Here is an 18,111-nt window from a genome sequence, read left to right as displayed (position 1 = left end):
TCTCATGGTTCATGGGTTCAAACTCCACGTGTGGCTCTGTGCTGACAGTGTAGAGCCTGGAGCTGGCTTCGGATTCTGTGTCTCCCTCTCTCTCTCTCTGCCCCTCCTCTCCTTGTGCTCTCTCTCTCTCTTTCTCAAAAATAAATAAATACACAATAAAAAAAATCACAAACAGCCTTCAGTGGCAGGCGAGAGGGTTAACCCTCTCACACAAATTATGTGATGGCTATAAGAAGAAACGTTCAGCAGCTTGTTAAAAAGAAGACTCACAAACATGGATACCTATCCTGGTGGACACATCCTAAGGTGGCCCAGTCATGTAGGCCCTTGGGTGCCTGTGGGACCCATGGCTTGATTCTAACCAGTAGAATCTAAGGTGATGGATGTTTTCCCCATGATTGTTTTGTTATGTAAAACTCCCTGGGACCAGACTGGAAGCAGAGGTTCTCACTGGCCTGGAAGAAGCAAATAGGCATGTTATGAACTGCTTTTGGAGAGGAAACTGTGGGGGCCTCCATCTCATATTCACCAGAAAGTCAGAACGTTCGGTTGTACAGCTGCAAGGAAATGAGTTCTGCTAACAACCCAAATGAGGTCGGAAGCAGATTTATCCCCAGTCCAGCCTCCGTAATACAGGCTGGCTGATCCTTTGATTACAACCCTGTGAGCTGAAGACCGGGGCAGAGGACCCAGTGAAGATGTGCCTAGACTCCTGACACACGGAAACTAGGAGATAAACGATAGCTTTCTTATGCCCATCAAGAATCAGAAAACACAGTAATGGTAAACATGTTGTTTTTAGGCTTTGGGTTTATGGGAATTTGTTACACAGCAATAGTAAATGAGCACACAAAACTGAATGAGAGCTAAAACACTGGCATACTGGCTCACTCTGAATTAAATTTAAAAAATCTCCTACTACTTACCCAACTTTTCTTTCATACCTTCATATCTTAAACTCTAGTCATCCTGGCCTCCTTGGCATTCCTGGAATACGCAAGCTACATTTCTCCCCCAGGGCCTTTGCCCTTAATTATTTCCAATGTCCAGAACATTGCAGGTCCCGTAAAAAGCATTCAGTTAACAGTTGAATAATTCAAAAAATTGAGACATGGAACTGTATCTCTATTATGATCCTTTGTGTATTAAAATACGTACCTAGAAATTGTGTGTGTGTGTGTATGCGCATGCATAGGCATAGGCAACTTTTAAAATTTCCTTAGAAGAAATCAAAGAAACTATTGACAGTGATTAATTACCTTGGAAGGGACTCAGTATTTTTCCAGTATTCTGTGTGTCAGTATCCTCATCAACAGTGTTATTAGGATAAGGCTCATTTATAGTTTTCTTCTTTGACTTAAAAAAAGCCAACTATCACATACTTAAATTTACATTACAGAATAAACACTCTAGTTCTCTATCTCAGAGTGTAAAAATATCTGTCAGTTTGACTAATTTTTTGGATGAAACTGGAAATTGCTGAAGAAATCAGGCTTCAGTTTGAAGAAACTTAACAATGAGTCTGAATTCTTTTTTGAGTTTGAGCCCCTTACATTCTTTGATGTCTTTCCTTTCTGATGAATGAAGCCCTTGTATGGCTGTCTTGTCCTTAGATGACAAAAACTTGAAGCAGTAGTGAGAGAAATATTTATATATATGATCTGTTGAGCACATTTACTACGAAGTGGTTATATTTTGAAGTCACTTTGGGAACGGTTATTTTGCTCATATCCAGACTATCATCTGCTTGTACATGATATCAGATGAAGAAATGAAATAAATGTGTCTCTTTGTGACAGTAAATAAAGATGGCCACAAACTCTTCTATACTCCTTCCATAGAGATAAGAGAATCTGTCTCCTTAAATCTTGGTGGACCCTGTGTTGCTTTGGTCATTAGACTGTGACAGGAGTCATTCTTGACTATAGTTTGACGAGCTGACCGCTTCCATTTCCTTCCTCTTGGGATGCTCTTTTTGGGGGAAGGCAGCCGCTGTAGAGAAGTCCAGCTACCCTGAGAGTGCCAAGCTGTGAGGAAGCCCATGCTTATCATGTAGGGAGGCTGTGTAGGAGGGAGGAAGAGATATGCACAGCCAGACTTAGTTTTTCCAGTCTTCTCATCCCAGGCATAGGATGTGTGGAAAAACAGCGTGGTCATCCCAGACTCTAGCGGACAAAAGTGAGGAACCCAAATGACAACCAAAACTAGGGTTTCAGACATGTGTCCCCAGTCACTGTCCCAGCCACGCCCAGCCATTTGACTGACCTTGGCTTAGGCTGATCCTTCCTGCTGTGCCATGTCCAAATACCTGAGCCAGAAAATTGTGAGCGTAATAAAATGGTGGTGGTTTGAGACCAGTGAGTTTTGGAGAGGTCTATTACATAGCAGTCAATGGAAGGAATATCCCATTATTTCACTGAACATGAATTTTGGTTTAGTGAATTCTGTGTCCCTATTGACTTCCAGAGGGGGGGTGTTTTAGGTAGAAAAGGAAATATTTTTAAAGGTTATGTATTTAATGTTTGTTTGTTTGTTTAGAGGGAGGTGGAGAATCCCAAGCAGGCTCCATGCTCCACACAGAGCCCTATGTGGGGCTTAAACCCATGACCATGAGACTATGACCTAAGCCGAAATCAAGAGTCAGATGCTTAACCTACTGAGCCACAAAAGTGCCCCTAAAGTGCAACACGTTATCTGCATCTTTTCATACGATAAAAATTCTAAAAATGAAAATACAGAGCACAATCAGGTAATTAGTTCTCATATTATTTTCCCCAGTTTTAGAGCTTTAGCCAGTTGGCTGAGGTTTCTGCCTCCCTGCGCTCCCCCTGCTCATTCTTCCCCAACACAGACTTTACTTATCCCTGGGACTCTGGCCTCTTTTGGAGCAGTATTCAGTATTACTGCTATAGTACCTATCTAGTTTTTTCATTCTGTTTTGCTGATGTATTTTTGCATACTAGGAAATAGGAAAATAAGGTTAAAATACCTATTGGTGTGTTGTGGTTCTTAGGAAACTTCAAGGGGGCCAATCATCATGCTCTTCAGCAAACATCTCTATCCATGTCCGTGGAACTGTAAGATCACCGTTTCAGGGGTCAAAGAAGGATGACTTTATTTGCAGTGAGTGTATTTATGAAATGGTAACAGTTCACAAATTTTTGTCACATATTTATTAATATCTGACACATTCTTCCTTTGGAAAGGGAAAACCAGAATAGAGGGGATGGTAAAAGGAGATTACTCCCTAAATAGTCAGGGCTACCCCTTTGTCATGTTAACCGTGCATCTTGGGTATAATCAGAACCCACAGTATGCCTGACTTGAAGCAGAAACTAAGGGAGCTCATGTCTCAGCATGGTACACTGTGTATTTATCAGGGGTTGGGGAGAGGTTACTCTGTCCTGCAGGGAAGGGTGACACGTCAGTTTGACAGAGCTTGTTTCTGTATTGTGGAGTCAGTCACTTGGCTCACATAGCTTGGTGAGTGAGACAGGCTTTGGGGGATGGGCATATATTTTCTTATTCATAGATTCATGGGTTAACTATTCAAGCCCTGCATGTAGTGTCGGAGCCTCTTTTGGAATGCTCCTAGTCTTACCTTGTAAAACTTTGGTGACGTGGAACTCATTCTCTCCCAAATTAACTGCCCAAGAGTTGTGTAACTTCACACAGTTCAGAGGTTTTTCCCCCTTATATTCAGTTGACATATGCCTTCTTACATTCTTAACCCATTAGCCCTGGTTTTCATCTCTGGGCCCAGTACAAGGTGAATATCTCTTTCACATGATGGTTTTTTAGAATCGGATAATTGGCAAGTTGCATGACTTTGCTTTGAATTTCCCACTTTCCTGGTCACATTGTGCTGTGGTTTATACTAAGAAATACATATTTAGTCTTCATCCACAGTTCCTGGCTCCCAGTTCCCAGAACCCTTGGAATTTCCTGAGCCAGAAGAGCAATGGGAGCATCTTTGTGATATTTGATCTCTTGTCTTCAGTTCCTGAATTGCTTCAGGTGAAAGGGATGTCTTGTTATTCATGAAAAGCTTTCTCTACTAGGACTGGATTTATGTAACCAAGGTGCCTTTTGAAAAGTACGTAAGGATGGGGGGCTGGTTGCCAGAGAACCAACAGTGAATAGAGGATTGAAACTTTCAGTCCTACCCCTGGTTTGGCTGGCAGATGAGAGGCTGGAGGTCAAATCAGTTGCTGGTGGCTGGTGATTTAATCAGTGGTGCCTGTGTAATGAAGTCTTCATAATGAACCCCAAAGCAGAGGGTTTCCAAGTGCTTCCAGTTTGGGGAACCAGAAGGGTTCCCACATTCCATGGTGCTGGATCCCAGACTCTATGAGGACAGAAACTTTCTTCATGTGGCACCTCACCCTATGTGTCTCTTCATCTGGATGTTGATTTATATCCTTTAATATCCTTTGTAATAAACCAGTTATCTAGTGATTAAACCGGTTTACTGAGTTCTGTGAACTGCTCTAGCAAATAAATTGAATCCAAGGAGTGGGTCATGAGAACCTCTGATTTATAGCCAGTCAGAAGCCCATGTAACAATCTGGTCTTACAGTTGGTATCTGAAGCAGAGGGGGGTGGGGATGAGAGGGTTGAGGGACAGTCTTGTGGGACTAAGCCCTTAACCTGTGGGATCTGATGCCATCTCTGGCTGGATATTGTCAGAATTGAGTTGAGTTGCCCTAATGTGGTCTGGTCAGTAAGGCGTGCAGTTGGGATCGACATCTTCCTCGTTCTAGGTGTAGGATGTGTTAATTCTACTTGAGATGTTCTCAGTTTGCCAGTCATGACGTGTGTGTCCTCACTCTGGCCTTCCTGTACACATTGACTTTACTCACCACTGTGGCTGAGGCATATGTTCTCATACTATACTTGTGTGGCTGCTTTTTATACAGGTTCAAGAACTTCCCAGATAGTTTTTTCTTTTGAATCCTGTATTGCTGGTCTGTTTGTTTCCAACCTGCTGAAAAATGCCTGGGCATACTTCTTGCACAGGAAATTGTTCAGTATCTCTCCAGTTTTGTGTCCTGTATGAAGACAACAAATACTGAGTTAGAGCTCTGAGGCATAACACTAGAAGTATTTCTCTAGATTTATAGTGGTAGATCTCAACTCCCAGGGGACATTTGGCGATGTGTGGAAACATTTTTGATTGTTAGAACTGAGTGGGGTTGGTATGGGTATCTACCGGGTAGAGGCCAGAGGTACTGCTAACCATGCATAGGATGGTGCCTCCAACAAGAATCAGACCCAAAATGTCAAGGGTGCTGAGGTTGAGAAGTCCTTGTCTAGATTAATGTGGTTGTCAGAAACAGTGTCTGGTGAATATGATATTTTTAATTTTGCTAATCAGACTTATTACATTAACACGTAAGACAGTGATTCTCAAAGGGTCAACCGGGGGTCCCCTGAGGCCCTTTTTGGGGTCTCTGAGGTCAGAGCTCTTTTTATGATGATTGCCTTTTCCACTCATTCTTTTACAGAGTGGAGTGGAGTAGAGTGGAGTTTTCCAGAGGTGACGTGACATCTAATACGGAAACAGATTGAATGCAATAGCAGATATGAGAATCTAGCTGCCTTTTTTCTTACATCTGACATTAAAGAGAGTTTTGGGGCATGTGGGTGGCTCAGTCAGTTAAGCATCTGACTCTTGATTTTGGCTCAGGTCATGATGTCACGGTTCGTGAGTTCACAGTTTGTCTGGCTCTGTGCTGACAGCATGGAGACTGTTTAGGATTCTCTCTCCCTCTCTCTCGCTAAATAAAGAAATAAACTTTAAAAAAGAGATTTTCCAAATGGAAAACAATACAATTTCTCTTACTAAATTATTTTCTATTAGAAACGTTATTTTTTCATAAAACATGTTAATATGTAATTGGCATATTATTTTAATCAACTAATAATGCATGTAAAAATTAAAAGAATTTTTTTAATGTTTAGTTTTGAGAGACAGAGAAAAAATGAGAATGAGTGGGGGAGGGGCAGCGAGAGAGGGAGACAACAGAATCTGAAGCAGGCTCCAGGCTCTGAGCTGTTAGCACAGATTCCAACGTGGAATCCATGAACTGTGAGATCATGACCTGAGCTGAGGTTGGACACTTAACCAACTGAGCCACCCAGGTGCCCCTAAAATTTCTCATAAATTTTATTTTTTATTTCTAATACTAATAATGTCAATAGACATAAAAGTTCTTTGGGATCCTAGTAATTTTTGTAGTATAAAGAGATCCTGAGATGATGAATTTTAAGAACTTCTGACTAGGCGACATTTCTTCATTGTATATGCAAGGATATTATATCGAGTGACAGTTTTAAAGACCTTGTTAGAATCTAAATATACAGAGTGTTTATGTTTCCCAACCTGAATAGAGATTAATTGGCAGGTTCCTAGTTAACCTGTGGTAATTTCTAGTTATCCCTTGTCTGCTTCTCCAAGTGATCACCATTCCTTTAGTAGTGAATCTGAGTGCACTTTGGGATCTCCATTTGTCAGAAGGATTTCCTCTGCTTCAGTTCCTTTGCTTCATTCATGGATAGTATGTTTTTGTTTTGTTGTGGAGTTAAGATTAAATTTTTGAAAATATCTTTGGCCTTGTGAGAAGGCTTTCCTTTCAGGACCTCAAATGATGGAAGCATACATTACTTTATGTGGAATATTTTGAAGTCTCCTTTCATGACACCTAAGTCTGGTATTCAGATAAGGGACAGTGCTATTCCTTGGAGAGAATGTGTGGCTCACCTCCTGAACTTTTTAAAATTTTTGAAATTCTATTTCATATGGTTAACCAATTCAAAATGTCATAGATGTCTGCGATTTGGTATTGGTCATATGGATATGTTTTTTAGATACATTTCCCTTTGCTCTTTCATTCTACCATGAAGGTAGAGGGAGATAAAGACCTGCCCAGATGAAGTGTAGGAGGATATTAGTGATTGAAGGGTGCATTGACTTATGGGAGTGATGGTGTTTGAGATGCTAGACATCATGTGGTCTGGTGCAACCAGACCGCATTTAGCTGGATCAGGAAACAGGCCTATAATGGTGTTGCTTTCCCAAGGTCATGTTATATTTAATAGCAAGGAACATTATCACTTAACTTTATGACCTTGTGGCCCTTTACTAGTAATATGATTGTACACAAGTTATTTAATCTCTTTAGACATCTCTGTTTCCTCATCTATATCATTGAAATAAAAATAGCAACTTTGTAGGGTTATTGATATTAATTTACATAATAGCCTTTCTTTTGAAAAATTTCAGATCCACAGAAAGGTTGCAACATGATGCAATGAACATTTGTATTTCCTGTCCCCATACAGTGTAATTACATTATTATTATTATTATTATTATTATTGCTGTTGAACCATTTGAGATGAAGTTTGATTTCTTTATGACCCCTTTCATTTCTAAAAACTTCAGTATGTGTCTTCCAAAAACAAGGAAAAATTCAGGAAGTTTGAAACTGACACTGTATTGTTATTTAATGTATTGTGACACTAAGGGTGACCCACAGTCCAACACATTGACACTAGCTGGGAATTTGTTAGAAATGAGAATTTGGGGCCCTACTCCAGGCCTGCTGAATCAGAATATGCACTTATTTATTTAATGTTTTATTTATTTAGAAGCACACTATGATAATTAATTTTATTTGCTCAAGGGTTCATATTGCAAGCACCAAACAAAGCATGGGCTTCGATTCTGTGAGCCCAGATTCACATATTTAGGAGGATAAAAGCAAACTGTGATCCCTATATATGGATGAAAAAACTAAAGGCTCACCGTACATCATGTTGTAGTTTAAAATTTTTAGAATCCAGAAGTCACAGGTCTTTTAGGTCTTTCTGGATGTCCCACAAAGTATCTGCACTTTTCTTGAGCTGAGCAGCCTCATCATCCTCCACCTTCTGGTTGATAACACTGATTAATCCCTGAGTGTTCAGGATGCATGGAAGGCTCAGGAAGACTTCATTCTCAGTGCCATACAGTCCTTTCACCATTGACACTGGATGAATCCTGGATGGATTTTTCAACATGGATTCAATAAGATCAGCCACACTTAGTCCCGCAGCCCAGTTGGTATATCCTTTTAGCTTGATGACTTTGTAGGCACTTTCAGCCACCATCTTATGTACTTCCTTCCAGTTTTCACTGTCATTGGCTATTCCCATTTCTGGATTCAGTTCCTGGAGAGAAACATCTGCGACATTCACTCCCTCCACACAGCCACACTTGAGTTACCATGTTCTCCCAAAATCCATCCATGGCAGTTGCTGGGATGAGCACCAAGTTTTTTAGCCATAAGATAGTGAAATCTGGCAGAATCCAGATTATACCCACTTCCAATCACACAGCACTTGGGCAGTCCACTTAACTTCCAGGTAACGTGTAAGAATATTCACTGGGTTGGAGACCACAATTATGATACAATCAGGCCTGCACTTGACTATCTGAGGAATAATGAATTTGAAGACATTAACATTCCTCTGCACCAGATTGAGCTGGCTCTGCCCCTCCTTCTGGCGGACTCCTGCAGTTACCACCACAACCTTAGAATTGGCTGTCACAGAGTAATCTTTATCTGCCACAATTTTAGGTGTCTCAAGAAATCAGCTCCCATGTTGCAGACCCTTCGTTTGTCCTTTGCATTTATCTTCCAAAACATCCACAAGGGCAAGTTCACCAGCCAGAGACTTTCCTAGAATGCTGATGACACATGCCATACCAACTTGTCCAACACCCACTTGAGTGATCTTATTGTTTGGGATGGTTGCCTCTTCTTCTGCGACTGGTGCAATCAGTTTTTCCTTATGAGTTGCCATTGTGCCCAAAGAGAAATGGCTGTTAAGAGCCTTGCGAAGAAGACAGTGTCAGCTGCCCAGAATCTGTATTTAACAAGACCCCTGATTTGTATGTGTATGAATATTTGAGAAGCACTGGACTGAGCAATCCATATTCATACTTAATTAGTTATTACATGATAGCTTTTTTTTGTTTGTTTTTAAGTAATCTCTGGGTCCAGCATGGGGCTTGAACTCATGATCCTGAGATCAAAAGTCACATGCTTTACCAACCGAGCCAGCTAGGTGCCCCCAGGATACCTTTTGTGGAAATATTTTTTCCATGCAGGATCCAGTCCAGTGTATTGAATTGTGTTTAATAATTGGCATGTCTCCTTAGTTTCCTTTAATTTAGAATATTTCCTCAGTCTCTGTCTTTCATGATACTAGTACTTTTGAAGAGTATAGACCAGTTGTTTTGTTTTGATTTTAAAATTTTAATTCTATATAGTTAACATACAGTGTTCTCTTAGTTTTGGTGTACAATATAGCAATACAGCATTTCTACATATTAGTCAGAATTCATCATGGTAAGTGTATTCTTTAATCCCTGTCACCTATTTTACTTATCCGCCAACCACCTGCCCTCTGGTAACCATTAGTTAGTTCTGTCTATAGTTCAGAGTCTGTTTTTTGGTTTGTCTCTATTTTGTTGTTGTTGTTGTTGTTGTTGTTCATTTGTTGCTTAAATTCCACATACGAGTGAAATCCTATAGTATTTGTCTTTCTCTGACTTATTTCACTTAGCATTATACCCTCTAGATCCATCCATGTTCTTTTTTATGGCTGAATAATACTCCATTTTGTATGTGTATACCACCTCTTTATTCATTCATCTACTGATGGACACTTGGGCTGCTGCTGTAATTTGGCTGCTATATATAATGCTGCAGTCAACATAGGGGTGCATAAATTTTTTCAAATTAGTGTTTTTGTATTCTTTGGGCAAATACCCCAGTAATGGGATTACTGGATCATATGGTAGCTCTATTTTTAGCTTTTTTATAAACCTTCTTACTGTTTTCCACAGTGGCTGTACCAGTTTGCATTCCTACCAGGATACATATTTAGAAAAATAATGCTATTGCCAGTGTCAGAGAAATTACTGCCTGTGCTCCCTTCTAGGATTTTTATGTTTTCATGTCTCACATTTAGATCTTTATTTTGAGTTTGTTTCTGTGTATGGTATAAGAAAGTGGTCCAGTTTCATTCTTTTGCATGTAATTGTCCAGTTTTCCCAACACTATGTGTTGAAGAGCCTTTTTCCCATTGCATATTGCCTCTTTTGTTGAAGATTAATTGTCTGTGTAATCATGTGAGTATTTCTGGGCTCTCTGTTCCATGGATCTATGTGCCTAGGTTTGTGGCAGTACCATAATGTTTTGATGACTACAGCTCTGTAGTATATCTTGATATCTGGGATTGCCACACTTCCAGTTTTGTTCTCCCTTTTCAAGATTGCTTTGGCTATTTGGAGTCTTTTTTGGGTTCCATACAAATTTCAGGATTATTCTAGTTCTGTGAAAAATGCTGTTGATATTTTGATACAGATTGCATTAAATGTGTAAATTGCTTTGGATAATACAGACGTTTAAAAAATATTTGTTCTTTCAATCCACAAACATGGATGTTTTTTCCATTTGTGTTGTCTTCAGTTTCTTTCATCACTGTTTTGTAGTTTTCAGAGTGCAGGTCTTTCACCTCCTTGGTTGGGTTTTATCCCTAAGTATTTTATAATTTTTGGTGTAATTCTAAATGAGATTGTTTTCCTAATTTCTCCTTTTGGTGCTTCATTATTAGTGTATAAAAATGCAGTGGATGGATTTCTGTGTATTGATTTGGTATCCTGTGACTTTACTGAATTCATTTATCAGTTATAGTAGTTTTTTGGTGGAGTCTTTTGGGTTTTCTATATATAGTATATCATTTGCAAGTAGTGAAAATTTTCATCCTTTCTTACTAATTTGGATGCCTGTTATTTCTTTTTGTTGTCTGGTTGGTGTGGCTAGAATTTCCAGTGCTATCTTGAATAAAAATAGTAGGGGTGGACATCCTTGTCTTGTTCCCAGTCTTAGGGGAAAAGCTCTCAGTTTTTCACCATTGAGGATGATGTTAGCGGTGGGTTTTTCATATGTGGCCTTTATTCTGAGGTATGTTCCCTCTAAACCAATTTTTTTTTGTAAAGGATTTTATCATGAATGGATGTTGTCCTTTGCCAAATGCTTTTTCTGCATGTATGGAAATGATGCTATGGTTTTTATCCTTTATCTTGTTGATGTATTATGTGGATTGATTTGTGAATATTGAAGTACACTTGCATCCTAGATATAAATCCCACTTGATCGTGGTGATTGATTGTGTGTATGTGTATGTATGTGTGTGTGAATGATTTTTAAAAATGTATTGTTGGATTTGGTTTACTAATATTTTGTTGAGGATTTTTGCATCTGTGTTCATCAGAGATATTGGTCTGTAGTTCTCTTTTTTTGGTAGTGTCTTTATCTGGTTTTAGGATCATAGTAATGCTGGCCTCATAGAAAGAATTTGGAAGATTTCCTCCTTCTATTTTTTGGAATAATTTGAGAACAGTAGGCATTAACTTTTATTTAAATGTTTGATGGCATTCACCTGTGAAGGTATCTGGTTCTGGACTTTTATTTGTTGGAAGTTTTGTTTTGTTTTGTTTTTTACTGTTTATTTACTTATTTTTGAGAGAATGCTCACAAGCAGGGGAGGGAGGGGCAGAGAGAGAGAGAATCCACGCAGGCTATGTGCTGTCAGTACAGAGCCTGATGTGGGGCTTGAACTCATGAACTGTGAGGTCATGACCTGAGCTAAAATCAAGAGTCAGACCCTTAGCTGACTGAGCCACCCAGGTGCCCCTTGTTGGAAGTTTTTTGATTACTGATTCAGTTTCATTTCTGGTAATTTGTATTCAGTCTGTTCAAATTTTCTTCTTCCTGATTTAGTTTTGGGATGCTATATGTTTCTAGGAATTTGTCCACTTCTTCTAGGTTGTTCAATTTGTTGGCATATAATTTTTCATAATATTCTTTTATAATCCTTTGTATTTCTGAGTGTCAGGTTTTTATTTCTCCTCTTTCATTTCTGATTTTGTTTATTTGAATTCTCTCTCTTTGTTTCTTTTTATGAATCTAGCGAAAGGTTTATCAGTTGTGTTGATCTTTTCAAAGAACCAGCTTCTGGTTTCATTGATCTGTTCTATTTTTTTTTTTTTTTTTTTTTTAGTTTTTATTTTGTTTATTTTTGCTCTAGTCTTTATTACTTCCTTCCTACTGTTGGTTTGCGGTTTTGTTTGTTATTCTTTTTCTAGTTCCTTTAAGTGTAAGATTAGGTTGTTTGAGATTTTTCTTGCTTCTTGAGGTAGGCCTGTATTGCTACAAACCTCCCTCTTTAACAGCTTTTGCTGTATTCCAAAGATGTTGGAGTGTTGTGTTTTCATTTTCATTTGTCTCCATGTATTATTTGATTTCCTCTTTGATTTCTTGGTTGACTTACTCATTGTTTAGTAGCATGTTATTTAACCTCCATGTGTTTTTTTTTTTCCTAATTTTTTTCTTGTGGTTTATTTCTAGTTTCATAGCATTGTGATCAGAAAAGATGCATAGTCTAAGTTCAGTCTTTGTGACTTTGTTGATATTTGTTTTGTGGCCTAATATGTGATCTGATCTGTAGAATGGTCCATGTGCATTTGAAAAGAATGTGTATTCTGCTACTTTAGGACTGAATATTCTGAATATATCTGTTAGATACATGGGGTCCAATGTGTTGTTCAAAGATACTGTTTCCTTGTTGATTTTCTGTCTGGTCTATCTATCCATTCATGTAAATGAGGTGTAAAGTCCCTACTACTATTGTATTACTATTTATTATTTCCTTTATCTTTGTTATTAGCTGCTTTATAAACTTGGGTGCTCCCATTTTGAGTGCATAAATATTTACAATTGTTACATCTTGTTGGATTGTTCCCTTTATGTTATATAGTGTCCTTTTTTGTCCCTTGTTACAGTATTTGTTTTAAAGGCTATTTTGTCCAATGTAAGTATTGCTATCTTAGCATTCTTTTCCACCTCCATTTGCATGATAAATGCTTTTCCATCCCTTCACTTTCAATCTGCCTGTGTTGTTAGGTCTGAAATGAGTCTGTTGTAGGCAGTATATAGATGGGTCTTGCTTTTTTGTTTATTCTATCACTCTATGTCTTTTGATTAGAACATTTAGTCCATTTACATTCAAAGTAATTATTGATAGGTATTTGTAGCCATTTTGTCACTTGCTCAATGGTTGTTTTTATTGTTCTTCTCTGTTACTTTGTTCTCTTGAACTCTTTCATGGTTTGTTGATTTTCTTTAGTGATACATTTGGATTCCTTTGTCTTTAGTGTTTGTGTATCTATTACTGGTTTTTTATTTGTGGTTTTGATTAGGTTTGCATATAACATCTTGTGCATATAGAATTGTATATTAAGCATTCTATATTCTATATTAAGCATTCTATCTTGTGCATATAAGCATTCATGGTTGCTTAAGTTTGAACCCATTCTTCACTCTTCTTCCCCCGCCATGTTTTAGGTATATGGTGTCATACTTTACATCCTTTTATTATGTGAATCCCTTGAATGAATTTTTGTGGATATATTTAATTTTACTGCTTTGTGCATCCTACTTTTCACACTCCTACTTAGGGTGTTTCCTTTCTACCCAAAGAGTCTCCTTGAACATTTCTTTTAGGGCTTATTTAGTGGTCATAAATTCCTTTAAATTTTTTTTGCCTGGGAAACTCTCTATCCTTCTATTCTGAATGATAGCCTTTCTGGATACAGAATTCTTGGTTGCAAGTTTTTTTCCTTTTAGCACTTTGAATATATTATGGTACTCCCTTCTGACCTGAAGAGTTCCTGCCGAAAAATCAGCTGATAGCCTTATTGGCTTTCCCTTGTATGTAACTGTTTCTTTTCTCTTGCTGCTTTAAAAATTCTCTCTTTATCAGCACTTTTTGCCATTTTAATTACTGTGTGTCTTGGTGTCAACCTCCTTGGGTTGATTTTGTTGGGGGGCTCTCTGTGCCTCCTGGATCTGGATTTCTGTTTCCTTCACCAGATTTGGGAATTTTTCAACTATTATTTCTTCAAATAAGTTTTCTGTCCCCCTTTACTTTCTTCTCTTTCCAGGGTCCCTATTATATGAATGCTATTAACCTTGATGTTGTCACTGAGTTCCCTTAGTCTATTTTCATTTTTTATTATTATTTTTCCTCTCTCCTGTTAGGTGGATTGCTTTCCATCACTCTGTCCTCCAGGTCGCTGATCTGTTCTTCTGCTTCCTCTAGTCTACTATTTATTCCCTATACTGTATTTTTTAATTTCAGTTATCGAGTTCTTCATCTCTGATTGGTTGTTTTATGTTTGTCTCTTTGTTGAGGGTTTCACTGAAGTCTTCTACTCTTTTCTCAAGTCCAGTGAGTATCTTTATTGCTATTACTTTAAATTCTCTATTGGACATTTTCCTTAGGTCTCCATTTTCCTTAGGTCTCTTGCTGTGATTTTCCTGTTCTTTCACTTGGAACATATTCCTTTGTGTCCTCATTTTGTCTAATTCTCTGTGTGTATTTAGTCAAGTCAGCTATGTCTACTGTTGTTGAAAGTAATGGCCTATGAATGAGAGGTCCTGTAGTGCCCTGAAATGCAATGTCTGCTATTCACCAGGACCTGGTGCTTCATGAGTGCATCCTATGTGTGTTGTTTGTGACCTACTATTGTGGCTGATTTGCCTTTGTTCAATACAGTCATTCCCGTTGTGGACAGGGTTTTGTACCTGTGTTGTTAGTGGGCCAGTCTGAGGCTGCCTTGGGCTTGAGTTGAATCAGCCCATGCACTTTCCAGAGATATAGTACCACCAAACTACAGGGCACCTTCCCTGAGTTGTCCCCTGTGAAGCTTTTGTTGGTGGACGTATCCTGCAGTTAGATGTAATGTCTGCCCCTAGCCCACTACTCAGGCCACAGTTAGAGTAGTGTATGTAGTAACCTTCCCCTCTCCCTGGGCAGGGGTCGCTTTGGAGTGGTGTTGGCCACTGTCAGGGCTGATTGCCCAGTGCCAGGCTTATATGGCACCACTTTGGATGGGCTCTGGCCCAGGGTTTATTGGAGGGGGCAGGGCTACATGATGATATGGGGGCAGGGTGTGCAATGGCAGCAAGGTCCACATTGGTGCACAGTGGGAGAAGGCCTGCAGCAGCTTGGGAAAATTCCTGCTGAGGCCAGCCGGGTTGTGGGGGAGTGTACCCACAGAAGTGCACTGGGCAGAGGTGCTTTTAGCAAGCTAGGTGGAGAATGTTGGCCCTGTGCTGGTTCCAGCAAGTGTTTGTATACCTGGACTAGGAAGCAGGGAGGGTATGCCAGTAGCTCTTTTGTTCTTGGAGATGTCTCCCAAAGATCTCTTCCCTCTGCAGCACTTGCTCTGAGATTAGTAAATACATTTCTTTCATGTATATGCCTGGTGTTCTTCAAAATGCTGCTTCTATGCTGTATCGCAGCAGGGCTGTTTGTTGTGCTAAGGCTGGGAACTCAGTTTCCTCACCCTCCAGCTCCCAGAGCTGAGCCCACCAATTTTTAAAGATCCAGATGCTAAGCCCCACCAATTGTAAGAACTTGTGAAGCCAGGCCCTTTCAAAGCCAAATGTTACAGGGATTCCTTTTCCCAGTGTGTGTTCCCCATGCCTGGGGTACCTTGTGTGGTGGGGTCTAGTCCTCTAACCTCACCATGCCCATCATGTCTCTTCCTCTTGTGGACAGTCCTGTGGGTCCATTTGATTCCCGACCGTGTCTCTGCCTTTCCTACCCTTTTCAATGTGGCTTCTTCTCTACATTTAGCTGTGAAGTCTGTTCTGCCAGTCTTTGGGTCATTTTCTGGTTTATTTGCCCTCATGTGGGTCTTTTTGAGTTGAGTTGTCTGTGAGATGGGGTGGACTTAGGATCCTACTACTCCACCATCTTCCCTGGAAGTCTAGACCAGTTGTTTTATAAAATGATCTTTAATTTTAATCTTTCTTCATGGTTATATTCAGGTTATGTATTTTTGGGAGGTAAATGATCTTGATTATTCTAAGCAAACCAGCTGGGACATTTGAATGGCTATGGGCTGGGATCATCTGGAGGCTTTGTACTTACATCTGGTGCCTGGGTTAGGGTGACTCAGAGGCAAGGCTCTTCTGAGACGAGTGAGCAGAATCTCCTACACAAGCTTCTTCACATAGCTTGGGCTTCCTTACACAGCATGGCAGTCAAAGGGAGTGTTCTATCCATGAGGGCAGACATGGTAGGACCTTTTATAATCTAGTATCCGCATTCCTCTAGCATCACTAATGCATATGCTGTTGGTTGGCAAGGTCAGGAGCCTGCCCAGATTCAAGGGGAAGAGACATAGATGGAAGAGTGTCCATGAATTTGTGGTTGTATTTTAAAAGTGCCAGAAGTAATGACTGCCAGATTTCTTAATTGTAAAAATAGCTTTTTTTTTCCTCTTTGTCATTAATGGTGATCCATTAGGAGATAGCCTGAGAATATTTAAGAATCCTGTTCCACAGTAGACTTTTATCCTTTAGTGATAGTATTCATTGATGACTCCTCTACATTTATGATTTGGAATTTAAATTACATAAAAATCTTAAACATAATACACTCATCTCCAAGTAAATAAACGTATAATGATGACAGACAGTGTTGGATTCTTGAATAATCTTGTGACAAAGATAAGCTTGCACGACCCGATTTGACAAGTACTAAACATTTTATGCGGATATAAGTAACAAGCACTTGATTATTAGAATGTCAACAGAAATACACATGAAGAGGTTCAGTTCTCTGTATGTGGTTCTGTTGCTGTTTTATCCTATTCTTTCTTTCCAATCAAAGGAATGCACTTAAGGCATTTGTGTCAAAACTGGTGGTAAGAGAAGTGAGATCAATTGAGGCAGATCTTCTCCTTTGCACTTCAAACGTAGCTATAATAACTGAGAGTTAGCAAGTTCCAAACGGATGTGTAATTCAGAAATATAAGCATTAACCTTTTGAGCCTCACCTTTGAAGGTGCAAGAACTAGGTAAAGAGTATGCTTTTATCACATTTAAGTCTTATTCAAATGAATTGTGCAGTGCATATTGAAGGAGATGGTGTTAGTAGCCAGCATGTGTGACTTCCACAGAGATTTGAATTGGCAGGTGAAGGTCTAAACATTGAGCTGCTTGGGATATTCCTAAAATTACACATGAATAATTTCTAAATTGCTAATTAGAAACGTCTAATTAGGAGGTGAAATCTAACTGTATCCCAGTGTGTTTAGAAATCGAATCTTGCCCAAAACTTATTCCTAACAGATGTCTGTGCCAGAGGTCACCACCTCTCATGTGTAACTGTGGACCGACTACAAGTTCTAGGAGACTGTGGTCCATATATTTTTACAATCTTATATTAACTTCTTTAAAATGAGATAAATGTGGAGCCCCTGGGTGGTTCAGTCAGTTGAGCATCCGACTCTTGATTGCTGCTCAGATCACTATCCCAGGATCGTGGGATTGGCCTTGCATCTGGCTCCACTCTGGGCATGGAGTCTGCCTGGGATTCTTTCTCTCTGTCTCTCTCTCCGTCCCTCCCTCTCTCCCTCTCTCCCCCTCTCCCCCTCTCCCCCATTTGTACGTTCTTTCTCTCTCCAAAATAATAAAATAAAATAAAATAAAATGAGACAAATGTTACATGGAAAAAAAAAACTCTGAAGAATAGTCATTAAAATTTTAACAGAAATGTTCCTGTGTGTAGGATGATGGATGGTTTTTATCTTCTTTAAAGAGGTTTTTTTCCCTTGAGTTTACCGGAACTTCTACAAGGACTGTAATGTGTTAGTTATCACTTTTGTAACATGAATAAATTATACAATTGACCTTTGCACAATATGAGTTTCAACTGTGCAGTTCCACTTACACATGGTTTTTTTTTTTTTTTTTTAAAGACACAGTATGGTATTTCCCTTATGATTTTCTTACTAACATTTACTTTAGCTCACTTTATTCTAAGAATACACTGTATAATACATATGACACACAAAATATTTGTTGATCAACTGTTTGTTATCAGTAAGACTTCTGGTCAATACTAGGCTATTAGTAGTTAAAGGTTTTGGAAAGTCAAAAGTTCTATGTGGATATTTGATTGCATGGGAGAAGGGAGATCAG

General features: G+C 39.2%; 1 protein-coding gene and 1 pseudogene across 4 annotated transcripts in view; one reads left to right on the top strand and one right to left on the bottom strand.

Moving 5' to 3' along the window:
* Positions 1-18,111, top strand: part of ARHGAP10 (Rho GTPase activating protein 10) — a 322,459-nt gene that overhangs the window by 241,031 nt on the left and 63,317 nt on the right. The window lies entirely within an intron of this gene.
* On the bottom strand, positions 7,850-8,848 carry LOC102951524 (annotated as a pseudogene).

Source organism: Panthera tigris, chromosome B1 (assembly GCF_018350195.1).
Source record: "Panthera tigris isolate Pti1 chromosome B1, P.tigris_Pti1_mat1.1, whole genome shotgun sequence".
Taxonomy (NCBI): Eukaryota; Metazoa; Chordata; class Mammalia; order Carnivora; family Felidae; genus Panthera; species Panthera tigris.
This window is presented reverse-complemented; position numbering and strand designations above follow the sequence as displayed.